The following is a 15,772-nucleotide window of genomic DNA, read 5'->3' as shown; positions in this document are numbered from 1 at the left end:
ATGCCCCTAAGTGTATGGTCAATGTCATGTGTCAGCCTAGTACCCATGATGCCCCTAAGTGTATGGTCAATGTCATGTGTCTAGTACCCATGATGCCCCTAAGTGTATGGTCAATGTCATGTGTCAGCCTAGTACCCATGATGCCCCTAAGTGTATGGTCATGTGTCAGCCTAGTACCCATGATGCCCCTAAGTGTATGGTCAATGTCATGTGTCAGCCTAGTACCCATGATGCCCCTAAGTGTATGGTCAATGTCATGTGTCAGCCTAGTACCCATGATGCCCCTAAGTGTATGGTCAATGTCATGTGTCAGCCTAGTACCCATGATGCCCCTAAGTGTATGGTCAATGTCATGTGTCAGCCTAGTACCCATGATGCCCCTAAGTGTATGGTCAATGTCATGTGTCAGCCTAGTACCCATGATGCCCCTAAGTGTATGGTCAATGTCATGTGTCAGCCTAGTACCCATGATGCCCCTAAGTGTATGGTCAATGTCATGTGTCAGCCTAGTACCCATGATGCCCCTAAGTGTATGGTCAATGTCATGTGTCAGCCTAGTACCCATGATGCCCCTAAGTGTATGGTCAATGTCATGTGTCAGCCTAGTACCCATGATGCCCCTAAGTGTATGGTCAATGTCATGTGTCAGCCTAGTACCCATGATGCCCCTAAGTGTATGGTCAATGTCATGTGTCAGCCTAGTACCCATGATGCCCCTAAGTGTATGGTCAATGTCATGTGTCAGCCTAGTACCCATGATGCCCCTAAGTGTATGGTCAATGTCATGTGTCAGCCTAGTACCCATGATGCCCCTAAGTGTATGGTCAATGTCATGTGTCAGCCTAGTACCCATGATGCCCCTAAGTGTATGGTCAATGTCATGTGTCAGCCTAGTACCCATGATGCCCCTAAGTGTATGGTCAATGTCATGTGTCAGCCTAGTACCCATGATGCCCCTAAGTGTATGGTCAATGTCATGTGTCAGCCTAGTACCCATGATGCCCCTAAGTGTATGGTCAATGTCATGTGTCAGCCTAGTACCCATGATGCCCCTAAGTGTATGGTCAATGTCATGTGTCAGCCTAGTACCCATGATGCCCCTAAGTGTATGGTCAATGTCATGTGTCAGCCTAGTACCCAAGTGATGCCCCTAAGTGTATGGTCAATGACGTGTGTCAGCCTAGTACCCATGATGCCCCTAAGTGTATGGTCAATGTCATGTGTCAGCCTAGTACCCATGATGCCCCTAAGTGTATGGTCAATGTCATGTGTCAGCCTAGTACCCATGATGCCCCTAAGTGTATGGTCAATGTCGTGTGTCAGCCTAGTACCCATGATGCCCCTAAGTGTATGGTCAATGTCATGTGTCAGCCTAGTACCCATGATGCCCCTAAGTGTATGGTCAATGTCATGTGTCAGCCTAGTACCCATGATGCCCCTAAGTGTATGGTCAATGTCATGTGTCAGCCTAGTACCCATGATGCCCCTAAGTGTATGGTCAATGTCATGTGTCAGCCTAGTACCCATGATGCCCCTAAGTGTATGGTCAATGTCATGTGTCAGCCTAGTACCCATGATGCCCCTAAGTGTATGGTCAATGTCATGTGTCAGCCTAGTACCCATGATGCCCCTAAGTGTATGGTCAATGTCATGTGTCAGCCTAGTACCCATGATGCCCCTAAGTGTATGGTCAATGTCATGTGTCAGCCTAGTACCCATGATGCCCCTAAGTGTATGGTCAATGTCATGTGTCAGCCTAGTACCCATGATGCCCCTAAGTGTATGGTCAATGTCATGTGTCAGCCTAGTACCCATGATGCCCCTAAGTGTATGGTCAATGTCATGTGTCAGCCTAGTACCCATGATGCCCCTAAGTGTATGGTCAATGTCATGTGTCAGCCTAGTACCCATGATGCCCCTAAGTGTATGGTCAATGTCATGTGTCAGCCTAGTACCCATGATGCCCCTAAGTGTATGGTCAATGTCATGTGTCAGCCTAGTACCCATGATGCCCCTAAGTGTATGGTCAATGTCATGTGTCAGCCTAGTACCCATGATGCCCCTAAGTGTATGGTCAATGTCATGTGTCAGCCTAGTACCCATGATGCCCCTAAGTGTATGGTCAATGTCATGTGTCAGCCTAGTACCCATGATGCCCCTAAGTGTATGGTCAATGTCATGTGTCAGCCTAGTCAGCCTAGTACCCATGATGCCCCTAAGTGTATGGTCAATGTCATGTGTCAGCCTAGTACCCATGATGCCCCTAAGTGTATGGTCAATGTCATGTGTCAGCCTAGTACCCATGATGCCCCTAAGTGTATGGTCAATGTCATGTGTCAGCCTAGTACCCATGATGCCCCTAAGTGTATGGTCAATGTCATGTGTCAGCCTAGTACCCATGATGCCCCTAAGTGTATGGTCAATGTCATGTGTCAGCCTAGTACCCATGATGCCCCTAAGTGTATGGTCAATGTCATGTGTCCTAAGTGATGCCCCTAAGTGTATGGTCAATGTCATGTGTCAGCCTAGTACCCATGATGCCCCTAAGTGTATGGTCAATGTCATGTGTCAGCCTAGTACCCATGATGCCCCTAAGTGTATGGTCAATGTCATGTGTCAGCCTAGTACCCATGATGCCCCTAAGTGTATGGTCAATGTCATGTGTCAGCCTAGTACCCATGATGCCCCTAAGTGTATGGTCAATGTCATGTGTCAGCCTAGTACCCATGATGCCCCTAAGTGTATGGTCAATGTCATGTGTCAGCCTAGTACCCATGATGCCCCTAAGTGTATGGTCAATGTCATGTCAGCCTAGTACCCATGATGCCCCTAAGTGTATGGTCAATGTCATGTGTCAGCCTAGTACCCATGATGCCCCTAAGTGTATGGTCAATGTCATGTGTCAGCCTAGTACCCATGATGCCCCTAAGTGTATGGTCAATGTCATGTGTCAGCCTAGTACCCATGATGCCCCTAAGTGTATGGTCAATGTCATGTGTCAGCCTAGTACCCATGATGCCCCTAAGTGTATGGTCAATGTCATGTGTCAGCCTAGTACCCATGATGCCCCTAAGTGTATGGTCAATGTCATGTGTCAGCCTAGTACCCATGATGCCCCTAAGTGTATGGTCAATGTCATGTGTCAGCCTAGTACCCATGATGCCCCTAAGTGTATGGTCAATGTCATGTGTCAGCCTAGTACCCATGATGCCCCTAAGTGTATGGTCAATGTCATGTGTCAGCCTAGTACCCATGATGCCCCTAAGTGTATGGTCAATGTCATGTGTCAGCCTAGTACCCATGATGCCCCTAAGTGTATGGTCAATGTCATGTGTCAGCCTAGTACCCATGATGCCCCTAAGTGTATGGTCAATGTCATGTGTCCCCTAGTACCCATGATGCCCCTAAGTGTATGGTCAATGTCATGTGTCAGCCTAGTACCCATGATGCCCCTAAGTGTATGGTCAATGTCATGTGTCAGCCTAGTACCCATGATGCCCCTAAGTGTATGGTCAATGTCATGTGTCAGCCTAGTACCCATGATGCCCCTAAGTGTATGGTCAATGTCATGTGTCAGCCTAGTACCCATGATGCCCCTAAGTGTATGGTCAATGTCATGTGTCAGCCCCATGATGTAAGTGTATGGTCAATGTCATGTGTCATAGTACCCATGATGCCCCTAAGTGTATGGTCAATGTCATGTGTCAGCCTAGTACCCATGATGCCCCTAAGTGTATGGTCAATGTCATGTGTCAGCCTAGTACCCATGATGCCCCTAAGTGTATGGTCAATGTCATGTGTCAGCCTAGTACCCATGATGCCCCTAAGTGTATGGTCAATGTCATGTGTCAGCCTAGTACCCATGATGCCCCTAAGTGTATGGTCAATGTCATGTGTCAGCCTAGTACCCATGATGCCCCTAAGTGTATGGTCAATGTCATGTGTCAGCCTAGTACCCATGATGCCCCTAAGTGTATGGTCAATGTCATGTGTCAGCCTAGTACCCATGATGCCCCTAAGTGTATGGTCAATGTCATGTGTCAGCCTAGTACCCATGATGCCCCTAAGTGTATGGTCAATGTCATGTGTCAGCCTAGTACCCATGATGCCCCTAAGTGTATGGTCAATGTCATGTGTCAGCCTAGTACCCATGATGCCCCTAAGTGTATGGTCAATGTCATGTGTCAGCCTAGTACCCATGATGCCCCTAAGTGTATGGTCAATGTCATGTGTCAGCCTAGTACCCATGATGCCCCTAAGTGTATGGTCAATGTCATGTGTCAGCCTAGTACCCATGATGCCCCTAAGTGTATGGTCAATGTCATGTGTCAGCCTAGTACCCATGATGCCCCTAAGTGTATGGTCAATGTCATGTGTCAGCCTAGTACCCATGATGCCCCTAAGTGTATGGTCAATGTCATGTCAGCCTAGTACCCATGATGCCCCTAAGTGTATGGTCAATGTCATGTGTCAGCCTACCCATGCCCCTAAGTGCAATGTCATGTGTCAGCCTAGTACCCATGATGCCCCTAAGTGTATGGTCAATGTCATGTGTCAGCCTAGTACCCATGATGCCCCTAAGTGTATGGTCAATGTCATGTGTCAGCCTAGTACCCATGATGCCCCTAAGTGTATGGTCAATGTCATGTGTCAGCCTAGTACCCATGATGCCCCTAAGTGTATGGTCAATGTCATGTGTCAGCCTAGTACCCATGATGCCCCTAAGTGTATGGTCAATGTCATGTGTCAGCCTAGTACCCATGATGCCCCTAAGTGTATGGTCAATGTCATGTGTCAGCCTAGTACCCATGATGCCCCTAAGTGTATGGTCAATGTCATCAGCCTAGTACCCATGATGCCCCTAAGTGTATGGTCAATGTCATGTGTCAGCCTAGTACCCATGATGCCCCTAAGTGTATGGTCAATGTCATGTGTCAGCCTAGTACCCATGATGCCCCTAAGTGTATGGTCAATGTCATGTGTCAGCCTAGTACCCATGATGCCCCTAAGTGTATGGTCAGTGTATGTCATGTGTCAGCCTAGTACCCATGATGCCCCTAAGTGTATGGTCAATGTCATGTGTCAGCCTAGTACCCATGATGCCCCTAAGTGTATGGTCAATGTCATGTGTCAGCCTAGTACCCATGATGCCCCTAAGTGTATGGTCAATGTCATGTGTCAGCCTAGTACCCATGATGCCCCTAAGTGTATGGTCAATGTCATGTAGCCTGTACCCATGATGCCCCTATGTGGTCAATGTCATGTGTCAGCCTAATGTAAGTGTATGGTCAATGTCATGTGTCAGCCTAGTACCCATGATGCCCCTAAGTGTATGGTCAATGTCATGTGTCAGCCTAGTACCCATGATGCCCCTAAGTGTATGGTCAATGTCATGTGTCAGCCTAGTACCCATGATGCCCCTAAGTGTATGGTCAATGTCATGTGTCAGCCTAGTACCCATGATGCCCCTAAGTGTATGGTCATGGTCAATGTCATGTGTCAGCCTAGTACCCATGAGCCCCTAAGTGTATGGTCAATAGTACCCATGATGCCCCTAAGTGTATGGTCAATGTCATGTGTCAGCCTAGTACCCATGATGCCCCTAAGTGTATGGTCAATGTCATGTGTCAGCCTAGTACCCATGATGCCCCTAAGTGTATGGTCAATGTCATGTGTCAGCCTAGTACCCATGATGCCCCTAAGTGTATGGTCAATGTCATGTGTCAGCCTAGTACCCATGATGCCCCTAAGTGTATGGTCAATGTCATGTGTCAGCCTAGTACCCATGATGCCCCTAAGTGTATGGTCAATGTCATGTGTCAGCCTAGTACCCATGATGCCCCTAAGTGTATGGTCAATGTCATGTGTCAGCCTAGTACCCATGATGCCCCTAAGTGTATGGTCAATGTCATGTGTCAGCCTAGTACCCATGATGCCCCTAAGTGTATGGTCAATGTCATGTGTCAGCCTAGTACCCATGATGCCCCTAAGTGTATGGTCAATGTCATGTGTCAGCCTAGTACCCATGATGCCCCTAAGTGTATGGTCAATGTCATGTGTCAGCCTAGTACCCATGATGCCCCTAAGTGTATGGTCAATGTCATGTGTCAGCCTAGTACCCATGATGCCCCTAAGTGTATGGTCAATGTCATGTGTCAGCCTAGTACCCATGATGCCCCTAAGTGTATGGTCAATGTCATGTGTCAGCCTAGTACCCATGATGCCCCTAAGTGTATGGTCAATGTCATGTGTCAGCCTAGTACCCATGATGCCCCTAAGTGTATGGTCAATGTCATGTGTCAGCCTAGTACCCATGATGCCCCTAAGTGTATGGTCAATGTCATGTGTCAGCCTAGTACCCATGATGCCCCTAAGTGTATGGTCAATGTCATGTGTCAGCCTAGTACCCATGATGCCCCTAAGTGTATGGTCAATGTCATGTGTCAGCCTAGTACCCATGATGCCCCTAAGTGTATGGTCAATGTCATGTGTCAGCCTAGTACCCATGATGCCCCTAAGTGTATGGTCAATGTCATGTGTCAGCCTAGTACCCATGATGCCCCTAAGTGTATGGTCAATGTCATGTGTCAGCCTAGTACCCATGATGCCCCTAAGTGTATGGTCAATGTCCAGCCTAGTACCCATGATGTATGTATGGTCAATGTCATGTGTCAGCCTAGTACCCATGATGCCCCTAAGTGTATGGTCAATGTCATGTGTCAGCCTAGTACCCATGATGCCCCTAAGTGTATGGTCAATGTCATGTGTCAGCCTAGTACCCATGATGCCCCTAAGTGTATGGTCAATGTCATGTGTCAGCCTAGTACCCATGATGCCCCTAAGTGTATGGTCAATGTCATGTGTCAGCCTAGTACCCATGATGCCCCTAAGTGTATGGTCAATGTCATGTGTCAGCCTAGTACCCATGATGCCCCTAAGTGTATGGTCAATGTCTGTGTCAGCCTAGTACCCATGATGCCCCTAAGTGTATGGTCAATGTCATGTGTCAGCCTAGTACCCATGATGCCCCTAAGTGTATGGTCAATGTCATGTGTCAGCCTAGTACCCATGATGCCCCTAAGTGTATGGTCAATGTCATGTGTCAGCCTAGTACCCATGATGCCCCTAAGTGTATGGTCAATGTCATGTGTCAGCCTAGTACCCATGATGCCCCTAAGTGTATGGTCAATGTGTCAGCCTAGTGATGCCCCTAGTATGGTCCTAGTACCCATGATGCCCCTAAGTGTATGGTCAATGTCATGTGTCAGCCTAGTACCCATGATGCCCCTAAGTGTATGGTCAATGTCATGTGTCAGCCTAGTACCCATGATGCCCCTAAGTGTATGGTCAATGTCATGTGTCAGCCTAAGTGTATGGTCAATGTCGTGTGTCAGCCTAGTACCCATGATGCCCCTAAGTGTATGGTCAATGTCATGTGTCAGCCTAGTACCCATGATGCCCCTAAGTGTATGGTCAATGTCATGTGTCAGCCTAGTACATGATGCCCCTAAGTGTATGGTCAATGTCATGTGTCAGCCTAGTACCCATGATGCCCCTAAGTGTATGGTCAATGTCATGTGTCAGCCTAGTACCCATGATGCCCCTAAGTGTATGGTCAATGTCATGTGTCAGCCTAGTACCCATGATGCCCCAATGTAAGCCTAGTACCCATGATGCCCCTAAGTGTATGGTCAATGTCATGTGTCAGCCTAGTACCCATGATGCCCCTAAGTGTATGGTCAATGTCATGTGTCAGCCTAGTACCCATGATGCCCCTAAGTGTATGGTCAATGTCATGTGTCAGCCTAGTACCCATGATGCCCCTAAGTGTATGGTCAATGTCATGTGTCAGCCTAGTACCCATGATGCCCCTAAGTGTATGGTCAATGTCATGTGTCAGCCTAGTACCCATGATGCCCCTAAGTGTATGGTCAATGTCATGTGTCAGCCTAGTACCCATGATGCCCCTAAGTGTATGGTCAATGTCATGTGTCAGCCTAGTACCCATGATGCCCCTAAGTGTATGGTCAATGTCATGTGTCAGCCTAGTACCCATGATGCCCCTAAGTGTATGGTCAATGTCATGTGTCAGCCTAGTACCCATGATGCCCCTAAGTGTATGGTCAATGTCATGTGTCAGCCTAGTACCCATGATGCCCCTAAGTGTATGGTCAATGTCATGTGTCAGCCTAGTACCCATGATGCCCCTAAGTGTATGGTCAATGTCGTGTGTCAGCCTAGTACCCATGATGCCCCTAAGTGTATGGTCAATGTCATGTGTCAGCCTAGTACCCATGATGCCCCTAAGTGTATGGTCAATGTCATGTGTCAGCCTAGTACCCATGATGCCCCTAAGTGTATGGTCAATGTCATGTGTCAGCCTAGTACCCATGATGCCCCTAAGTGTATGGTCAATGTCATGTGTCAGCCTAGTACCCATGATGCCCCTAAGTGTATGGTCAATGTCATGTGTCAGCCTAGTACCCATGATGCCCCTAAGTGTATGGTCAATGTCAATGTCAGCCTAGTACCCATGATGCCCCTAAGTGTATGGTCAATGTCATGTGTCAGCCTAGTACCCATGATGCCCCTAAGTGTATGGTCAATGTCATGTCAGCCTAGTACCCATGATGCCCCTAAGTGTATGGTCAATGTCATGTGTCAGCCTAGTACCCATGATGCCCCTAAGTGTATGGTCAATGTCATGTGTCAGCCTAGTACCCATGATGCCCCTAAGTGTATGGTCAATGTCATGTGTCAGCCTAGTACCCATGATGCCCCTAAGTGTATGGTCAATGTCATGTGTCAGCCTAGTACCCATGATGCCCCTAAGTGTATGGTCAATGTCATGTGTCAGCCTAGTACCCATGATGCCCCTAAGTGTATGGTCAATGTCATGTGTCAGCCTAGTACCCATGATGCCCCTAAGTGTATGGTCAATGTCATGTGTCAGCCTAGTACCCATGATGCCCCTAAGTGTATGGTCAATGTCATGTGTCAGCCTAGTACCCATGATGCCCCTAAGTGTATGGTCAATGTCATGTGTCAGCCTAGTACCCATGATGCCCCTAAGTGTATGGTCAATGTCATGTGTCAGCCTAGTACCCATGATGCCCCTAAGTGTATGGTCAATGTCATGTGTCAGCCTAGTACCCATGATGCCCCTAAGTGTATGGTCAATGTCATGTGTCAGCCTAGTACCCATGATGCCCCTAAGTGTATGGTCAATGTCATGTGTCAGCCTAGTACCCATGATGCCCCTAAGTGTATGGTCAATGTCATGTGTCAGCCTAGTACCCATGATGCCCCTAAGTGTATGGTCAATGTCATGTGTCAGCCTAGTACCCATGATGCCCCTAAGTGTATGGTCATGGTCAATGTCGTGTGTCAGCCTAGTACCCATGATGCCCCTAAGTGTATGGTCAATGTCATGTGTCAGCCTAGTACCCATGATGCCCCTAAGTGTATGGTCAATGTCATGTGTCAGCCTAGTACCCATGATGCCCCTAAGTGTATGGTCAATGTCATGTGTCAGCCTAGTACCCATGATGCCCCTAAGTGTATGGTCAATGTCATGTGTCAGCCTAGTACCCATGATGCCCCTAAGTGTATGGTCAATGTCATGTGTCAGCCTAGTACCCATGATGCCCCTAAGTGTATGGTCAATGTCATGTGTCAGCCTAGTACCCATGATGCCCCTAAGTGTATGGTCAATGTCATGTGTCAGCCTAGTACCCATGATGCCCCTAAGTGTATGGTCAATGTCATGTGTCAGCCTAGTACCCATGATGCCCCTAAGTGTATGGTCAATGTCGTGTGTCAGCCTAGTACCCATGATGCCCCTAAGTGATGCAATGTTCCTAAGGATCCAATGTCATTGTCACAACATACAGTGGGCGGTGTCGGTACCTATTATTCATTAAATCCCTTACTTCCCTACAAGGGAAATGGAAAGTGTTGGTGTTGTGACATAATGCCATCTGATTAAAGTGTTGATGACATAATGCCATCTGATTAAAGTGTTGATGACATAATGCCATCTGATTAAAGTGTTGATGACATAATGCCATCTGATTATAGTGTTGGTTGCATAATGCCATCTGATTAAAGTGTTGATGACATAATGCCATCTGATTAAAGTGTTGGTGACATAATGCCATCTGATTATAGTGTTGGTGACATAATGCCATCTGATTATAGTGTTGGTGACATAATGCCATCTGATTAAAGTGTTGGTGACATAATGCCATCTGATTATAGTGTTGGTTGCATAATGCCATCTGATTAAAGTGTTGATGACATAATGCCATCTGATTAAAGTCATGTGTCAGCCTGTTGGTGACATAATGCCATCTGATTAAAGTGTTGATGCCCCTAAGTGTATGGTCATAATGCCATCTGATTAAAGTGTTGATGACATAATGCCATCTGATTAAAGTGTTGATGACATAATGCCATCTGATTAAAGTGTTGATGACATAATGCCATCTGATTAAAGTGTTGTGACATAATGCCATCTGATTAAAGTGTTGATGACATAATGCCATCTGATTAAAGTGGTGGTGCTGTGAATGCAGCATAAAATGCAGTACTGTAATGTGTTTAAAAGCTATGGTGAAGTAATTAATATTAGATACAGTAGACTAGTTCCTCAGGGGAACATCCCATAGAGCACAGGGCTGGTGATTCATCCAGCTGTCTTACCTGGTACAGCTAGGTTCCTCAGGGGAACATCCCAAAGAAATGTCACAGAGCTGGTGATTCATCCAGCTGTCTTAAGTGTATGGTCCTGTGTACCTAGCTAGGTTCCTCAGGGAACATCCCAAAGAACACAGGGCTGGTGATTCATCCAGGTGTCTTACCTGCCTAGTACAGCTAGGTTCCTCAGGGGAACGTCCGTCCCATAGAGCACAGGGCTAAGTGTGATCCATCCAGATGTCTTACCTGGTACAGCTAGGTTCCTCAGAGGAACATCCCATAGAACACAGGGCAGGTGATCCATCCAGGTGTCTTACCTGGTACAGCTAAGGTTCCTCCCAGGCCCCTAAGTGTATGGTCAATGTCGTCCCATAGAACACAGGGCTGGTGATCCATCCAGATGTCTTACCTGGTATAGCTAGGTTCCTCAGGGAACGTCCCATAGAGCACAGGGCAGGTGATCCATCCAGCTGTCCATGGGAAGTTCCTTCAGAGACACCTGCACTTCAGACACCACCTCTGAGGACATTTGTGGGTGCTAAAGATGTACAGTTATATTTCATCAAACACTGTACTGAAATTAATTAATGACTGTCCTCTAATGCATGACTGTCCTCTAATGACTGACTGCCCTCTAATGACTGACTGTCCTCTAATGACTGACTGTCCTCTAATGACTGACTGCCCTCTAATGCATGACTGTCCTCCTAATGCATGACTGTCCTCTAATGCATGACTGTCCTCTAATGCATGACTGTCCTCTAATGCATGACTGTCCTCTAATGACTGACTGTCCTCTAATGCATGACTGTCCTCTAATGACTGACTGTCCTCTAATGCATGACTGTCCTCTAATGCATGACTGTCCTCTAATGCATGACTGTCCTCTAATGCATGTCATGTGTCAGCCTAGTACTGATGTATTTTAAATAGTTCTAAGGTCAGCCATGCATCTGCCATTTAAACTGTCAGGTCAGCCGTCCATCTGCCATTTAAACTAGGTCAGCCAGCCTATCTGTCATTTAAACTAGCTCAGCCCTAGTCCATCTGTCATTTAAACTAGGTGTATGGTCAATGTCGTCCATCTGCCATTTGGTCAATGTCACTAGGATCAGCCATCCATCTGCCAATTTAAACTAGGTCATCTGTCCATACCCATGATGCCCCTAAGTGTATGGTCAATGCAAACCCATGATGGCTGATGTGTCAGGACCCTTAAGTACTGAAGAATGTGTTGGTTTTCTATGATTGTATAATGGATGTGAAAATTGATGTGTATATCGGTCTATATTGATGTGTATGGTGTACATTGATGTGCATAGAGATGTACCCATGTATATTGATGTGTATCAAATCAAAATCAAAAGTCAAATTTTATTTGTCACATACACATGGTTAGCAGATGTTAATGTGAGTGTATGGTCAATGTCAAATGCCCATTGTGCTTCTAGTTCCGATGCAATGCAGTAATAACCCAATGCAAGTGTAAACTAACCCATAAAGTGTATGGTCAATTCCTAAACTAAGTGTATGGTCTGTCTTATACACAGTGTAAGGGGATAAAGAATATGTACATAAGTACCCATGATATATGAATGAGTGATGGTAAGTGTATGGTCAGAGCAGCATAGATGCAAGATACAGTAGATGATGCCCCTAAGTCGAGTGTCACAGTTTATACATATGAGATGAGTATGTAAACAAAGTGGTGTATGGTCATAGTTAAAGTGGTGTATGGTCTGTTAGTGATACATGTATTACATAAGGATACAGTCGATGAAGTGTATGGTCAGAGTACATTTACATGTTAAGTGCCCCTATTAGCAATGTCACATAATCCCATTATGTATGGTCAATGTCAGAGCGACCATCTTGTATGGTCAATGTCATCTGTCATTACAGTATATACCATCTGAAAAGTGTATGGTCAAATGCATGATGAAGTGTATGAATAATGTAGTGGTAAGTAACATTGCCCCTATGTATAAGGTGTGTCAGCATTGTAAGTTAAAGTGGCTAGTGATATATTTACATCCCATTTCCAAGTGTATTCATCTTACCTGGTCAGCCTAGTTCCCATGGCCCCAAATTCAGAATGGTGATTCCATTATTAAAGTGGCTGGATGGTCCAATGTTGAGTCAGTGTCAGTGATGTGTTGGTCAATGCAGCAGCCACTCAATGTTAGTGGTGGCTGTTTAACAGTCTGATGGCCTTGAGATAGAATGCCCTCTAAGGACTGACAGTTCCTAAGGATCTTTACAACATCTAGTGTTTTTCATAATGTCTCTAATGCGGTCCCATCTGATTAAAGTGTTGATGACTTGCCATGATGTGTTGATGACACCTGTACTGACCATCTGCCTCTGATTAAAGTGTTGGTGCTGGATGATAAACTAGCATCTGGGTGAACAGGCAGTGGCATCTGGTGGTTGATGTCCTTGATAGATCTTTTAATGGCCTTCCTGTAACATCTGAAGAAGGTGGTGTAGGTGTCCTGGAGACAGGTAGTTTGTGGTGACCCCGGTGATGCGATGATCATAATGTGCAGATTCACTACCTGGTACAGCTAATTAATGGAGCCTTAAAGGTTGAGGGCGGAATGCAGTTCCTCAACAAGTACCAGGCAGTGATACAGCCTGCCAGATTATGCTTGATGACATAATGCCATCTGATTAAAGTGCATCAGTGTAGAAGTTTAATATGAGTATGACTGCTTCCCATAGTTAAAGTGGCTTGGTCCCAAAGAACACAGAGCTGATGATTCATCCAGACAAGCCGAATTTGCATATTAATGTAGGTTCCTCCTGACATCTTTCCTCAATCCCATTATTAAAGTGGCTGGAGTGATCCATCAGTGAAGAGGACCTCACCTTCTGGATGACATTTGTGGGTGCTCATCAAACACTGTACTGATGATCTTTATGACTGTCCTCTAATGCATGACTGTCACGATGTGCAGACCTCTAATGACTGACTGTCCTCTAATGACATGAATGCGGACAGTGGACTCTCAATTGACTGCATGTTTTTAAACTGACTTTTCTGGTGATGTCTGTATCCTCCTAAGCCGAGGAACTTAAAAGGTCACTTAAAACTGCTACATCTCATTTAAACCACGTACTGTTCCATCGATGTGGATAGGGCAAAGGTGTTCCCTCTGCTGTTTATATGGATGTGAAAGATTGATGTGTATATCTGAAGTCCACAATCATCTCCTTAGTTTTGTTGACGTTGAGTGTGAGGTTATTTTCCTGACACCACAGAGCAGCATAGGCAAGATACAGTAGGGCCCTCACCTCCTCCCTGTAGGCCGTCTCAGTATATCGTTGTTGGTAATCAAGCCTACCACTGTTGTGTCGTCCATCAAACTTGATGATTGAGTTGGAGGCGTGCGTGGCCACGCAGTCGTGGGTGAACAGGCAGTACAGGAGAGGGCTCAGAACGCACCCTTGTGGGGCCCCAGTGTTGAGGATCAGCGGGGTGGAGGAGATGTTGCCTACCCTCACCACCTGGGGCGGCCCGTCTCTCCACTACTGTTCCGCCAGGAAGTCCAGTACCCAGTTGCACAGGGCGGGGTCGAGACCCAGGGTCTCGAGCTTGATGACGAGCTTGGAGGGTACTATGGTGTTGAATGCCGAGCTGTAGTCGATGAACAGCATTCTCACATAGGTATTCCTCTTGTCCAGATGGGTTAGGGCAGTGTGCAGTGTGGTTGAGATTGCATCGTCTGTGGACCTATTTGGGCGGTAAGCAAATTGGAGTGGGTCTAGGGTGTCAGGTAGGTTGCACAGGGCGGTGGAGGTGATATGGTCCTTAACTAGTCTCTCAAAGCACTTCATGATGACGGAAGTAAGAGTGGGTCTAGGGTGTCAGGGGGAGGTAGTCGTTTAGCTCATGATGACGGAGTTACCTTCGTTTAGCTCAGTTCCTTGGGAACAGGAACAATGGTGGCCCTCTTGAAGCATGTGGGAACAGCAGACTGGTATAGGGATTGATTGAATATGTCCGTAAACACACCAGCCAGCTGGTCTGCGCATGCTCTGAGGCGCGGCTGGGGATGCCGTCTGGGCCTGCAGCCTTGCGAGGGTTAACACGTTTAAATGTTTTACTCACCTCGGCTGCAGTGAAGGAGAGACCGCATGTTTCCTTTGCAGGCCGTGTCAGTGGCACTGTATTGTCCTCAAAGCGGGCAAAAAAGTTATTTAGTCTGCCTGGGAGCAAGACATCCTGGTCTGTGACTGGGCTGGATTTCTTCCTGTAGTCCGTGATTGACTGTAGACCCTGCCACATGCCTCTTGTGTCTGAGCCGTTGAATTGAGATTCTACTTTGTCTCTGTACTGACGCTTAGCTTGTTTGATAGCCTTACGGAGGGAATAGCTGCACTGTTTGTATTCAGTCATGTTACCAGACACCTTGCCCTGATTGAAAGCAGTGGTTCGCGCTTACAGTTTCACGCGAATGCTGCCATCAATCCACGGTTTCTGGTAAGGGAATGTTTTGTCGTTGCTATGGGAACGACATCTTCAACGCGTTCTAATGAACTCGCACACTGAATCAGCATATTCGTCAATGTTGTTATTTGACGCAATACGAAACATGTCCCAGTCCACGTGATGGAAGCAGTCTTGGAGTGTGGAGTCAGCTTGGTCGGACCAGCGTTGGACAGACCTCAGCGTGGGAGCTTCTTGTTTTAGTTTTTGTCTGTAGGCAGGTATCAGCAAAATGGAGTCGTGGTCAGCTTTTCCGAAAGGGGGGCGGGGCAGGGCCTTATATGCGTCATGGAAGTTAGAGTAACAGTGATCAAGGTTTTCCGCCCCTGGTTGCGCAATCGATATGCTGATAAAATTTAGGAGTCTTGTTTTCAGATTAGCCTTGTTAAAATCCCCAGCAACAATGAATGCAGCCTCCGGATAAATGGTTTCCAGTTTGCAAAGAGTTAAATAAAGTTCGTTCAGAGCCATCGATGTGTCTGCTTGGGGGGGGATATATACAGCTGTGATTATAATCCAAGAGAATTCTCTTGGTAGATAATGCGGTCTACATTTGATTGTGAGGAATTCTAAATCAGGTGA

This window comes from Oncorhynchus masou, unplaced genomic scaffold, assembly GCF_036934945.1.
Source record: "Oncorhynchus masou masou isolate Uvic2021 unplaced genomic scaffold, UVic_Omas_1.1 unplaced_scaffold_3557, whole genome shotgun sequence".
Classification (NCBI taxonomy): Eukaryota; Metazoa; Chordata; class Actinopteri; order Salmoniformes; family Salmonidae; genus Oncorhynchus; species Oncorhynchus masou.
This window is presented reverse-complemented; position numbering follows the sequence as displayed.